The following is a 13,494-nucleotide window of genomic DNA, read 5'->3' on the forward strand; positions in this document are numbered from 1 at the left end:
ATTAAGAACAAAGAGGTCATCAGGAGCAAAACACATAATAATATTTGGTTTCTGGAATTTGCTGCCAATACTTCACGTATACGCCATGATGAGCTTGAGCAACTTTGAGTTTTTTTGTTTACCAAGAGATATCAACATCCTGCAGGAAGCTGACATTCCAGCAATCCCACCTCACCACAATTCAGCACCCAGCTTAGGCACACAGCAGTACATAACTAGCCTTGTTCTCAGTTAACTCAGTTTTCTGTATTGATACAATTAAAAAATGACTGTATTGCTGCATTTATCAACTATGCTGCACATTTTTCCCTGCATGCTCTCGTTTCAGAGTCATTCGTTAATCATATTTCTTTGTTTTTTTGTTGTAGCATTAAAAATAAATATTTAACATTTAATTGCGTTTGTTTATCTATTTACGTCTCAGTCTCTTTGTAGCCTCTATTTAGAGAACATTTCCCTTATAAAGTTTCTTTTAGCTACTTAAAAGAGAAAAACAAATTGCCACTAGGTGTGAATGTGCGAGTGAATGTGAGTGCAAATGGTTGTCTGTCCCTGTGTGTTGGCCCTGCGACAGACTGGCGACCTGTCCAGGGTGTACCCCGCCTCTCGCCCTATGACAGCTGGGATAGGCTCCAGCGCCCCCTGCGACCCTGAAAAGGATAAGCGGAAGCAAATGGATGGATGGAAGGAAAAGAGAAAAACTTTCATTTATTAATCATTCTATGGCTACACTTCATAACGCTGACCTCCTAACGCTATATATCCCTATCAAGCTCATTTCCGTATATATTACTGTTATTATTATTGGTGGTGGTGTTTAATAATTCCACTCAATGCCATATCCCCCACATTAAGCTTGTTTCCCTACACCAGCTCCTCATCTAGCACTTATCATTTCTCATCACTTTTCATCACTGTTACAGCTGAATTTCTTAAGAAGAGAATTTCAATGACTCTTTTTATTTGTAACTCAGGCAGTGTTCCTCTGAGCACTGAGTGTGTGAATGTGAGAGTGAATGAACAGTGGAACTGTAAAGCGCTTTGGGTGCCTAGAAAAGCGATATATATATATATATATGCAATCCATTATTATTATTATTACTTCAGTTATCATCAGTACTTTAGAAAGTCACTATCCCTTTTTTGTTTCATATTAACATGTAAAAATGCATAAGATGTATTTATGAGAAATACATTTTACAACAAACAAAGTTCATCCTAATGATAAACACAGTTTATCATGAAGTTTATCATAAAGCAAACACAAATGACGTGGCAGCAAACTTGTGACACCAGTTCGATGAGACTTTTGCAATGATTACACCACTACTTTCCACAGCAGTTGAAAAAACAAATTGTTAAGAGCTGGTTCCCTCGGTAACTTCATGGCTACATTATGTCTGAAGCATTTTTTTTTTCACCGAACAAAACAAGACCTTGGAAGAGTTTATGATGTTACAATTGTCTGACAGTAAAAGCTGAATTTTCTGAGGTGTAGGTAAAATTAAAAGTCTTAACAAAAGTCAGAACAAAGAATGCCTCTACTTGTGCCCACATTTTCATAGAAAAAAAGACAGAATGTGTTGCCTTGAAGCTGCAAGAGTGGATGTATTAGTCACCACCAGCCTTGTTGTTAATGTTCCCCTGTGATGTTCTGCAGACAGGAGTCATACTTGACACAAGCACTGTAGCCCTAACCTTTCTCAACATTATCCATTATCCATCTTTGTGTGACAATGCAAAAGTCAAAACCAATCCCATTAAACTGCCATTAACCTCCCAACCCAAATACAAAGTCCAATTGTGAGTGTGTGCCCAAGTGTAACAATAAAGCAAGTAACAGTTCTTTTTTTCCAGCATTTCTAATAGTAACACATTTAAAGGAAACTATATTGTTCACTACACTGAGAAAGGAAAACTTTGAGCAATGCCCTGATATGATTCATGTGTGAAAACCACTAGCAATATATCTGCAAACTGCTTGACGGGACTCCTCTAACTGCAATTCAGGTTCTTATTCTATTGGAGAAGTGTAAGAAGTGAGTTCTATTCACGTTGTATCAGCTATTGACGAGTTCTGTTGAATGCGGAAAATGATGAGGCAATGTAGTTAAGATATTTGTTAGAAAACTTAACATCTGTCCACTAGTTGCCATTTTTGGTGTTTCTGAGGACGCCACCCCAAACCTTAGTCGTAAGCAACTGGATATTATCGCTTTCACTTCACTGCTGGCGTGGCGTCGAATTTTGCTGTCTTGGAAAGCCCTCACCCTCCAGCCCGATCACGTTGGCTGGAAGATGTTATGTTCTTTTAAAAAATGGAGAAAATAAAATTTAGACTCAGAGGAAATGTTAATAAGTTCTCACAGATGTGGCAGCCTTTTATCATTTACTTTAACTCATTGAAAACACTTACAACAGACTGAACTTTTGTACCATGGGGTTCCCTTTTGTTATGGTTTTGGGAGGGAGTTGATTTCTAAAAATTTTTGTTTTGTGTGGGGTTTTTTTGTTGTTGTTGTTTTCTATGCGTGGGTTATTGTTTTTTTTGTTTTTCTTCCTTTTTTCCTTTTTTTTTTCTTTTTTCTGTTTTATTGTTATCATCCGAATTTTAATGGCCTAATTTGTTTTGATATATGTCTTTATATCGGTTGGTACTTGCTGTATTGGGCCTGATATGTCAAATTACATGTGCAAAACTTTATAAATAAAGAGGGGGGAAAAAAAGAAAAGTTAACGTCAAGACATGCTCAGCATGTGATGCATGCTTTGCTACCTGTGCTCAAAGTATTACAAACAACAGAGTTGGAGGTGGACAAACTATGGGATGAAACCATTTCCTGATCTCCCCAAGTATATGTTGTAAAAACGAAAAACACTTTTCCCACCGACATCCTTATGTTTGTGATATGTCCACACAGGTCAACATAATACAGACACAGGCTACACATGTTTTTACGTTCCTATAAACTCAATTACATTTGAAATGTTTTGTGGACCACTTAGGCAGAGTAGGGTGCTAAATGCACGCTTTACATTACTGTATAATTTACAGTTCATGCATTAACCATCCACAATGAATCCAAAATGATGAAATCACTGGTCACTTTTCCCTAACTACTGAAAACTAAGACTGTCCGATTTAAAATGGATTTAAATATGGATTAAAAGCACCATGGGGATAAATTCATGTGAATATCAAGAAAGTGAAAATGGAAAAAAAAAGAGCTTTTTTCCCCCTATGACATTCTGCTGTTGCATACATGTACTATAGCTGCATTCAAGCAAGCACAGGTGTTTATGAGTTTTATGGAGTGCAATTAAAATGTTACTTGGATTATCAGATGGAACTCCAGTGCTACACATGCAAATAAGACCATAGCCTACATTGTCAGTGTTTGCAAAGACCAAAATCCAAAGTCCTTCATGGGACAAATTTTGTAAACCAGTGCTTGCCAGTAGACTGCTGGAACCAACCTATTATATCAGAATCAAACTAAAGGAAGTCAAATGGTCCTACCTGTGACTGAGAACACAGGCCACACAATTGCCTTCCCTAGTCTGGGCCTCACACCCCACCGGATGATGTGGTTTCTCTCACCATCTCAATACCTTTTCTTTCTTCTTTTTTTTTCTGCTTCAGTTGAATTTTATTCAAATGTCAAGTACATTCAGTGCCCAAGACAAGTTGGACAAGTTTTTTAAAGGGAACCTATTCAGCTCATTTGCAGTTTACAGTTGGCTCTACAAAGTAGCTTTGCTTCATAGTTCAAAATAATGATAATAATATCCATCTTATTTTGGGGATCCCCTATGTTTATCCTGTCAGTAAAAAAAAAATCCTTTTTAGCTTCTCACCCATTTCATTATGGGTTTATAATCAGCTCAAATGATTAATCAGTTACCAAATAATTGGTCTACTGATCAACAACTTTTAGCTATAGCTCAATTACAGTTTAATTATTAATGCTGTAAGAGCAAGAAGTACTGGGTTCTGACAGCAGTATTAATCCATTATAGGGTCTAAGGAAAGTCAAGCAATTAAAAGATCGTTTAAGTGGTGCCCAATTCTACGAAAGACTTAAATTTTACTTTCTGTTTCAGATGACTCACATTCAATCCGTTACTTTTGTTATAATCATATGACTTGTGTCTAAGCCACAACACAATGAGTCAAAAGATAAAAGTATTTTCATAGACTGTTCATTAACCTGGCTCTGTTTTATTTTCTGTTAACTTATGGAAGCATGACGAAGTGATTGGATGGCAAGGGATACAGACTTTGTTTTTATTATAGGTTAGTTATTATTTTTGAATCCTATGTTATGTAGTTTAGAAGGTGAAAAAAATACATTCCAGACCACAATTATAAACATTTATCAGTATGGAATTAATAGAATTAAATCTTTACCATACAGTACCTGCACTTAAGATTTCAGAAGAAACTAATAATAAGACTTTAAAACAGAAAAGAAGTAGGTAATGAGTGAAAGTAAACTTAAAACAAAAAGGAAAAAAAAGAAGGACCATTTTGTAACAATTTTTAATTAGGTATCAATAATGTGTTACATAAGTGTCTCACTTAAATAACAATACAGAGAAACTCAAATATGGTCAAGTATTACCATCAAAGGTACCACTTAGCTATCAGGAGAAAAAGTCATCATAACGTGCTCTTTGATGTCAAATATCAGGGTGAATACCAAAAGGTGGGCATACCGAGATCAACGACATCAAAGTAAAGTTCAACTGTGATCACGTTTCCATATGTATGCACATTAAAAAATGTCATCAATAATCTTTTTGAATTACACTAATCTATTAATCATTTTTGGTTATCATTGTAGATAAATCTGCTGCTTGTTCAATCAGATCAATAAATTTCGACCAAAAGTACCGCTGGGGAAAAGCTCTAGGAACTATATTCTAATTAATGTTCAACATGAAATTTTAGGAAGTCGTGATAACGTTGGAAACCTTTTTCTGCCTCTTTGGTTATGTGTTTTTCTGTGTGCTGTGGATCAAAAAAAAAAAACAAGTGCCCACCTCTGTCAGCCTCAAAGCCACTTACCTTTCACTGCTTGGCTTTATTTTACTTAATGTGACATTTCCAGCCTGAAAGAGGCGTTTATTTTCACTTAGTGTCACTGGACCAAAGGCTTCTGCGTCAGTTAATTGTCTGGTCTACTGTGTGGGTTATACAAAACGTCAAAAATCGTGGGAAAGACCCATCACGAGTTCCCAGAATCCAAGCTAAATGTCTTGTTTACAACAATGAAAACAACAACAACAAAACAACGGCAGTGGCATAAATCACAAACAGGAAAATAGAAATAATCACATTTGAAAAGATAAAACTAGTGGCTTTGTCATTTTGATATAAAAAAAAAGAAAGAAAAGAAACGGTTTTTTAAACGTATAGATTTGATTTTTAAAGCCAATAAACTGATCAGTCGACTGTAGTGTACTAATTTCATGTGGAGGATACAAAATTAATCCCACATGTGTTTGTTCTCTTCTAATGAATACAATTCATAAAAATGCCGAAGCCAATCATTTTATGTAATTCTGCCTTTTCTGTGTTAGTCACCTCTGGGTCCACTTTGTCAGATACAAATCCTGAGATTAACCATTATTACCAAATCCTTTATAACAATCCTAAACACAGAGTATCCATGTCAATCTAATCCACGATTTTCCTTGACATGTTGTTAAATGTTTAATGGAACATAACCAGACTCTTTTTGTATATTACGGTAAATCGGATTACATAAATTGTGTAATACATATGCTAATAATTTGTCCTCGCTTTCCTTAAGCCTACTCATCCTTCAGCGTATTTCTGTATTGTTTAAATAATATAATTATAGTTTGACCCATCTTCCTGTATTGTGACAGGGACAATGGAGGCGGTGTCATTCCTATCAAGTGCATTGACGTTGGTTAACGTGAGCATGCTAGCTAGTAAGTTAACTTAGATGGCCAAAGAAAAGCCCAACACCAACATCTTTACTCTTGGCAGCATCGGAGAATGATGATAAACGACAGGATGTGTTTAACAGACCAGAAGACGTGCTCTGTGTTCGACGGAAATATTTAATAAACGGTTATTTACTCACCTACCAAGCTTGGCCAGACAGCTGGCAAGTTACTTCCGTTTCGTTTTGTACATTAGACGCGTCGACCAAGTCGGTGCGCTTTCTCTAAAAGCTTCGTGAGTATCAGATGTTGTATATTAATTCCAAAACGTCCCAAAAAAGTATAAATATCCCGAAGAAAAGCGGTGCGAAGTTAATTCCACAGTTTCCCCCGTTAGTATACGGTATTTTTTTTAGCGGAGGAGAAAACAGCCTTCCTCGACTCTAGTTCTAACCCTTCCTGACAAGAAACGTCCCCTTCCCGAAAACGACGCAGTGGCTGGCGGTAAAAGCCGGCAGCTGATTGGCTGTGAGACCTTTCACTGGAGATGACGACACAAGTCCGTGAGCGGCGATAAACATAAATTAAACTGTTATTCACACTTTCTGAGCATTGTGGATTACAGCCGCAGATTTAGCTTAAACGACTTGATGATGATGATGATGATACAGAAAGAAAAAAAAAAACTCAAGTAAAATTAAACAATGAACTGATGTATTTATTAACTGCATTTAATATCTTCGATGCAAAAATCCCAAGGAATGTCAGTAATGTAAGTGACATTGCAAAAGTAAAACCCAGCTTTCACTCATCCACTTTCTTATCCGCTTACAACTATGGAAGACGCATTTAGATTCTCCATCTAAGAACCAATACAACACTGTAAAATTAGTCCATTACAAGCCATGCGTTTAAAGCCTCTTATAGGTTAAGTGAATGAGCAAAGATTTATATAAAAAAGAAAGATTGGGAAATATATTAAAGTATTCAAACTCATCATTCATTACTCGTAACTGCTGTGCTCCAGCAATTAGAGCAGATGGAACTACCTACAACTAACTAGCTAGCTAGCTAGCTAAAGCTGTGCCCACCCCCTACACACACACACACACACACACACACACACACTTTTTTTTAAAAATAATAAGGTAGACTTTTAACTAATTATTCTCCAAAATGGTCATTTAGCTGAGACACACCTTTAAGGGGCCAATCAAAACGCTGGTTTGATATTCAACAGTGTGTTTTTTCCCCAAAAAACTCTGGCTGGTCTCTAATGAAACAAAAATCTAAGTTACTACAAAAGCACGTAATGGGGCAAAAGTACAAGTAGAAGCAGAGTAAATACATAAAGTATTTACTTGTGAAATGTAGCGAATGAGAAGGAGACAGGTGTAACAGTGAAAATGCATGATGTGGTGTAAGTGAAGGTGGATAAGATTAAATAACTGAGGTTGACCATTCAAAGGAACAGAGTGCACAAGAGAGGTGAAGCCAGTGGAGATGCGTGTTGGGTGATATGCAAAAAGAAGGCTAGAAGCAAGAGAAAAAAAGGAAGGTTTACAAGATGGTTGTGGGGCCAGTGATGTAATGATTGGAGGCAGTGGCAATGATGAAGATGTTAAAATCTTTACCCAGAGTGAGCAGGATGGACAAGATAAGAAATTAATACATTATAAGGACGTTAGAGAGGCAAGGCTGAGATGATTTGGGGGTGTGCAGAAGATTGATTTGCCAGGCAGGAGTTAAAGAAAAGGGCATCACAGAGTAGATTTGTGGATGTACATGGAAGAAGGATAAAAGGATGAAGGCTAAGATGGAGACAGGCACGAGGCTTGCTGCCATTCAGGACATTTATCTCCAGCGATCCCTCCGTAAAGCACACAGCATCATCAAGGACCACAGCCACCCAGCACATCAGCTGTTCTCCTTGTTACCATCTGGCAGACGTTACAGGAGTCTGTCTGCTCGGACTACAAGACTTAAAAACAGTTTTTACCACCAAGCCATACGACACCTCAACCACAACACTTAAACACACACAACACAGCACTCAGAAGCTACCCTGCAGCTTCACAAGTACTCTGTTTAAATCTGCACTGGTCACTTCACTTTATTGTTATTGATATTTATATTTAAAAGTGCAATACTGTAATTTTCTGCTGTTCATTCCTGTGCAATATCCCATCTACCCTCCCGTCATATTTCTTTTCAAGATTTTCTTATTTAATCACTAGTGTACATATATTTATATTTATACATACATATATATTTAGTCATCTTTTCTCTTTTACCATGTCTCTCTAATATTTTGCTCCTTACTATTTTTCTATTTTTTTATTATTTTATTTTATTTTATTATATTTTATTACATTTTCTCCTACTGTATCATGCTGCTGAGTGACTGCTGCTCGTCAAACACATTTCATTGCAATGTTGACCCTGTGCTAACTTGCATATGACAAATAAATAATAAATAAAACTGAACTGAGACAGTCTGCTGTGGCAGCCATTACAGGAACAGCTGAAAGAAGAAGAAGAAGGAGGAGGAGGAGGAGGGAGGGCAAAGAGGAGGAGAATTAATAGAAGTGTATCAACACTGATGTTTTTGATTTCATAACTCAGTTGATGACACTTTGCTCAAAAATACTTTATTTTATTTAAGTTCAGAGTTGAATTGAGAATATTAAGGGGGTATCCTTAATATTCTCAATTCAACTCTGAACTTAAATACTATAAATGACACTATAATAATAATAAAAATAAACCCTTAAGAACACAATAAGGAGACTGCCCCAATCCCCTTCACTGAGTCCCGGATTCAAGGTCCATGATGAGCACTCAGTGTTCATTTTAGAGTTAAATCCCTCGACAAAACAAAGAAAATAGAAAATAGAAAACCAAAAGCTTGGCGTTCTGAGAATCACTGATCTCTTGAATTCATTCATTTCACTGTAAAGCCCACTTTCAGAGGCTTAGTTTCCATCACTCCTGCTACTCATATTGCCAGATTTCTCGTCTGCATTGCTTGTGATTAGCTATATTTGAGTTTAGTCATCTTTAGCTGAAACTTGATGTGAGCACTGGAGAACATCCTGACTTCAGCAGAAAAGCTGAGATGTACAGTAAGCTATGTAAAGCTACTGCTGTGGTACAGACGGCAAGGCTTATCGTTCCATCTTTGCCTTTCTGTAGGTGGCACTTTCTTCTAGACCGCTATTTTCAGATTGTGTTTCCAGAATATTGCTTGCGTTAATATCCCAGTTTTTTCTTGTAACTAACACCAAGGGGCCGAATGCTGTTTTCTTTTGATTGTGGTTTGTTCACAGCCTCTCTGTCTGTGCATTCCCATACCAAAGAAATACCTGCAAGCTATGGATGTCACTTCATTCCCTTTGCAAGCACTTCCCCTTATCTGTTTTCCTTCAGGTGTAGCTGCAATCATCTGACTGGCAGCTGGCATGTGTGCCAGCTCTGTGATTACACAAAGAGTAACTCAAACATGGTTTACATGTAAAATCATGTGTCCTACAATTGTAACTAGTGAGAAAGGCTTCCTTGGAAGGTACAGAATCCAGGAAGTGTGCAGAAATGTGTGAGTAACTGTCTTCTTAGAGCTAAGAATCAGCGAGTCATCGTCTCTGGGTGATATCAGCGCTCAGAGAAAAATGGAGTTTCCCTGCTGAGTGCAGACAAAGGATCAAACAGCAATACTGGGTGATTGTGTGCAGATACTGATATGTGTTTCAGAATTTTTAAACTGCACTGTCACGAGTGTCCCTGTAAACACAGACACTGACTTTAAGCCCCTCTGTGTAGCATTTATAATGGGTTTAGAACTCACAAACTCAAATGTAGAAATGCATTTGCAGCTATAAGGAGAGTTTAAGCGAGTAATGATAGAGTTTGTCCTATGGAGGCATATTTTTATGGTTTATTCACAGCACAAAGCTCCACTTGTGTGGCTAGAATGCAATTGCATTTACAGGACATCAAATGTTACTCTAGTGCACATGAATGCTAAAAATGCAGCAGCAGAAAGCGTAGCCAAAGTAGGCTTATCTCGACCTTTTCCCCTCACATTAATGAAACTGTGAGAGTTGGCTTCACAGCAGCAGTTATCAGCCGTGAGTTACCTGAACTACTGATGCAACACTGTCTGAGATGGGGATCAGAGTTGATAAAAAGAAGAAAGAAGAAGAATTTCTTCCTGCAACAACAAAGGGAGAAAGGAAAGCTCCTGAAAGACGTCTTTTTTAAAGTATGTGGCTCATATGAAGGGGGGGGGGAATTCCCTCGGCACATCCAAGCAAGCGCAATTACTGCCACATATTAAAGGAAGTATGAGGAGAAATTCCCTCATGGTGGAGGGTCATGGGAAGACGCTGTCCTCGTCTCGAAAGCGACTTTAAATGTTTTTTTTGTTTGTTTTTATTTTAGTTTTTTTTTGTTGTTGCGTATTTTGTTATCAAAACACAGCCTTGCCACAATGCAGCACGTATAGCTCCGAGTGAGAAAAACACGCGACTCGAGGCGGGATTTAGCAGATTGAGGTTAACGTGAGAGAAAAACAAAATAAGTATCATGACTCTTCAGGGGCTTTCCGCAGCTTCAGCGACAGCATGTACCCTTTACATACGAAGGACAGGTGCAGAGTGACCCCGCGGTTTATCAGACATGACTCAAACAGTGCTTACATTATTCAAAATAGTATGTTCCGAAAAAAAAGAACTGCGATTCATTTTTTTGGAGCGAACTGCCATCGATAGATCGCAAATTACAGCGCAACTGTGAGCAAACTGAGTCACCAAAACAACAACTCGGTAGTTCGTACTAAAATGGATGCTCGCTCAAAGCCGTTGTGTTGTTATTCACGCAGTATAATGGAAGGAAGGAGTAGTCTCCGTCTATTAGCAAAACTGGATGACTGAGCAAAAACAAAACAACAACAAAACCCCACACTTTCATGTCATTTCACGTCTTCCATGACTCACTAGAAGTGAACCCGGCTTTAGTCCAGAGGAATTCAGCAGCAGTTCTTTACTTTATAAGGGTTCACAAACGGATTACACAACATAGAAACATTTGTGTGCTTCTGCTTCAACCACACCACAAAGCGCTATAATAATACTAGTAATAAGACTACTAATAATGGATCTGTAGCGACCCCTGTTGGTAGCAATGTGAAACTAGTTGCCACCAGCTTTTCCAGATCGGGACCAAATACAGCTTCTTCTACTTGAGCTGTTATTTTTAATCACTCTCAAATGATCAAGCAATGCAAAGCTCGTTCATATTAAGGTGATGAATAAGAGGCATTCATGCTTCCAGTCTTTTAAATGCTTATTAGACCTTTATGGTCTAATAAAACTGAGTTTGTGCTTATGAATTCCAGAAGAAGGCTAAACTGCAGGATTCATTTGTTTTGGGTGTGTTAAGTAAGTACAATGCGTCTGTTTGCTTCTAAGGAATTCACTGCGTCACGCCTGGGATGGTTTTGCCCTCTGATTTTTGTAAATTTTTCTTTTCTTCCGCTAAGATTACCTTTACTTTTGTCCCAGAAGAACAATGAGAAAAAAACAGAGCTGATTCTGCCAATGACGAACAAGGGCCACAAATTGTTAACAAATAAAAGAACTAAACAAAAAACAAATGAAGTTGGTTTGGGTCAACAATGCTTGCATTCCTATCTAATGTGCTTTTCAATATTTGATAATAATGTTCAGTCGGCTCTCACGCAAGAGATAAAACACCTATAAAGAACCAAAATCATCCATCTGAACTCAACTGCTTTTGTGTTTTTAGATATAAAGATTAAATATTTACTGACCTTTGAAAAGTTGAGATAGATTATAAATATTGTACTGCTGGGGAAAAATAACTCAGCGAAGACGATCCTAAACTACAGATTTTGGCTCTGTGGCTTTTTGCTGAAGTGCTGAACACTGTTACAAATGTGCTGTTAGATTCAACCTGGGGATGTTATTTTGGAAATGAAAACACACAGACAGACACTTGGACATCCTTTACAAACTTTATTACTCAGCATATCACAACAAATGGCATTTACATACCCACACTTGTCCACCTTCTCTTTGGTTCTTCTGCCTCGTTAGCCGAATGTGCCACTTTGACCACTGCACCAGTGTCAAGTTGGCAGCCATCCTTCAGTTATCACAGTACTGTACCTTCGATGGGGACAGCATCAGCACTGTGATAACTGAACCAGGGCAGCCTGTCAAATCTAGCAGTCCAAGACTTCACTCCACTTTGTCATCCACCAATAAAATCCTTGCTGTAGGTCAGCAGGTGCAAAGATAACATTCCATTTGCATTTTTTTGCAGCTCGTTTTATCCTCATGCAAAGCAAGTTTTGCAAATTTCTTTTGCTTACAAATGAATAATTTGAAATAACCTTTCATTTACACACCAACAACCATATAACGCAACATGTGATATTTATAAAGTGTCCTTTACACCAATGGTCTTCAGCTCTCTAAACATGAGAAAACTGGTAAAATAATAAAGTCAGGCAGAGGGAGGGGGAAAAGCAAACAAAACAAACTATATGTTTAAGAGAAACAAATATCTGGACCATGTGTAAAGTTGCAGACAATTACAGTCACAGGATCCTCCTCATCCAGGCGTCTCCTGTATGAAATCCATCTGAGAGCCAGATGATGCTACAGTAGTGTGTCAGTTTATTCAGGCTTTTTTGTTTTTTACCACCTGCACAATCAAACTAATGCCCCTCACTTATCGATGCTTTTAAAAGGCAGACTCTGCTATGCATTAAGCTATATCCTAATAATGTTTCTACACCCTTTTTTCCTTGCTCAGGTATGAGAGCTGCACAGTGAGAGTCACGGGTGCCTCGGTGGAAAGCTGTGAAAAGCGGTTTTCAGAAGGAAAGACGATTTTTTTTCCACAGGGGTTTTACCTGTCTTGAAAAGGGGGCGGGGCAATTAATCATGCACAAGACTGCGCATGCGGTTTGATCCGCTTAGTTAGTCGTAGTCCTCGTTACACATAAAAAAACCAAAACAAAACCACTCGAGTTTTTCATCTTTGTTTCCATTTCCCTGCCACGCACAAATGCTAGCTAACGTTTCCCATCTTGAAACAACAACACTGCACTCCCTCACCGCCTTCCCGCCATGACTTCTTCGACACAAATTGCCTACTGTACATAGGCTATTCGTACCAGCACAAGGCCGAGTGATGTCAGACTTGTTATGATTCCCCTCGCGGGTTCCTCCCCTTCCCCCTCCCTCCCCCGCGCGCGCGGCGCGAGAAGCCTCTCGAGCAGTCCGGTCGCGTCGCTGGCCGTAGCTGCTCCTCCTCCTCGTCGTCTGCCCGCCCTCCGTACTTCATGTAAACAACTCCATTAGCCCCACTGCACAGGGGCGCTAGCCAAAAATAAATAGATGAATACATAAATAAATAAAAATGGCCGTGTCAGACGTGGACAGCAAAGCAACATGTGTAACAACTAGACAGAGCAGCGGTGTCAGGCTCGGAGCGACGTCTGCTGTTGGTAGTGACTATAAAAACAGTCCCTGTGATGAAAGCGCG

General features: G+C 38.5%; 1 protein-coding gene across 3 annotated transcripts in view; it reads right to left on the reverse strand.

The window, feature by feature from the left end:
• jak1 (Janus kinase 1) overlaps nt 1–6,388 on the reverse strand; it is a 32,687-nt gene extending 26,299 nt beyond the window's left edge. For 2 of the 3 annotated variants that reach the window (XM_006808135.3, XM_035915492.2), the window contains exon 1: nt 6,120–6,388. The gene's annotated coding sequence lies outside the window, so the exon portion shown is untranslated. The remainder of the gene's footprint in view (nt 1–6,119) is intronic. The other variant, XM_035915491.2, reaches the window with a different exon arrangement.
• Between the last annotated feature and the right edge of the window lie 7,106 nt (nt 6,389–13,494).

Source organism: Neolamprologus brichardi, chromosome 17 (assembly GCF_056152115.1).
Source record: "Neolamprologus brichardi isolate AB-2024 chromosome 17, ASM5615211v1, whole genome shotgun sequence".
NCBI classification, from domain to species: domain Eukaryota; kingdom Metazoa; phylum Chordata; class Actinopteri; order Cichliformes; family Cichlidae; genus Neolamprologus; species Neolamprologus brichardi.